General features: G+C 48.3%; 1 non-coding gene across 1 annotated transcript; it reads left to right on the top strand.

The window, feature by feature from the left end:
* Positions 1–407: 407 nt before the first annotated feature.
* Positions 408–479, top strand: TRNAE-UUC. Its single transcript has one exon. It is a non-coding gene; the product is annotated as a tRNA-Glu (tRNA).
* Positions 480–1,308: the final 829 nt, after the last annotated feature.

Here is a 1,308-nt window from a genome sequence, read left to right as displayed (position 1 = left end):
AAGATGGCAAAGTTCAGAGCCCTGTTGCACGGAGTCAGACTGTGATCAGCTCACAGTGAGAGGAAGCAACACCCCTCCCTTGGTCTCTATGCCAGAGCTCCTGTCATCTGAGTGTCCTTCCTGCAAGAGTCGGCTGCTGAGAGGGTTGCGATGGGGTAAATGAAGACAGAGGAGGATTGTTCCTCCTGGGTTTTTTTTGCGTGGCTCTGTGATCCTGCTGGAGGAAGCATCCTTAGAGTTTATTTCAGTGGCTTGTGTTGGGCTGAGGTTGTGACCCAGAGTACAGGGGTTCCTGTACTCTCTGTTCTTAACCCCTCAGGGAGTGGACAATGGAGTACTGTCAGAAAGTGGATAGAAAGTAGCCTAAGAAAGTGTAGCATAAGTGAGAAAAAAGCAACATTATCAGCTCCCTGGTGGTCTAGTGGTTAGGATTTGGCACTTTCACTGCTAAGGCCTGGGTTCAATTCCCAGTCAGGGAAAAGTAACTTCAATTAAAAATAAGCTTCAGTTATTTTTCACTTGCAATGTAAATAAATCTGTGGCTGTTTCCTGATTCCTCCATCTTCCCAGTGTCTCTGTGGCAGGGCTGGCTCCAGGCACCTAGGGATGACCAATGGAATGGGGAGGCTTCTGTGGCTATTGGGTCCTCTCAGTCCCCCTTGGAGGGAAAGACTCACTGCCAAAAGTGGCAGAGGTAGAGCTGCTGCTGATTGCAGCTTTTTTATTTTTTTTTCTCCTGGGGTGGCAAAAATGCTGGATCTGGCCCTGCTCCATGGAAAACAATTTGTTAAATCCCAGATGAGTGGAGTTCTATCAGTTCTCAGCCTGAGTCCTTAGGTCTTAATCCTGAGGATATTGTCCCATCATGGGGCCATTTCCCTCCTCTCTTTCATACAGAAGCACAATTTTCCTTGCACAGACACAGGAACAGCAAGAACTTTCTTTGTCCCTTCTGCAAAGCAGGAGGCCAAATTCCATGGAGACAATGGATGAGTTGGGGCCCTGGGCACATCCAGCCCTGGCAGTGAGATGTTCCCTCCCCTCTTTCTTTATGCCCCTGTTGTTATTTCATGGATTGTCTGGGATGGGGGAAAAGCCGAGTTCACTCCAGGTGAAGGGTAAAAAGGACCCTCAAAGTCTCAGGACCCAACCCCTGCTACCAGGATCACTGAGGTGTTGGGGATTTGATTAGGAAAGGGACTGTGTGAATTGTCAAGGTGGGGAATGAATAACAATCTACAACCAGATCCACCTCATTAACCACTGACACAGGCTAATCCTGCTGCGGCTAGAAGGGAAACTACATTA

This window comes from Gopherus evgoodei, unplaced genomic scaffold, assembly GCF_007399415.2.
Source record: "Gopherus evgoodei ecotype Sinaloan lineage unplaced genomic scaffold, rGopEvg1_v1.p scaffold_205_arrow_ctg1, whole genome shotgun sequence".
NCBI classification, from domain to species: Eukaryota; Metazoa; Chordata; order Testudines; family Testudinidae; genus Gopherus; species Gopherus evgoodei.
The sequence above is the reverse complement of the archived record's forward strand: the minus strand, read 5'-3'. Positions and strand labels throughout refer to the sequence as shown.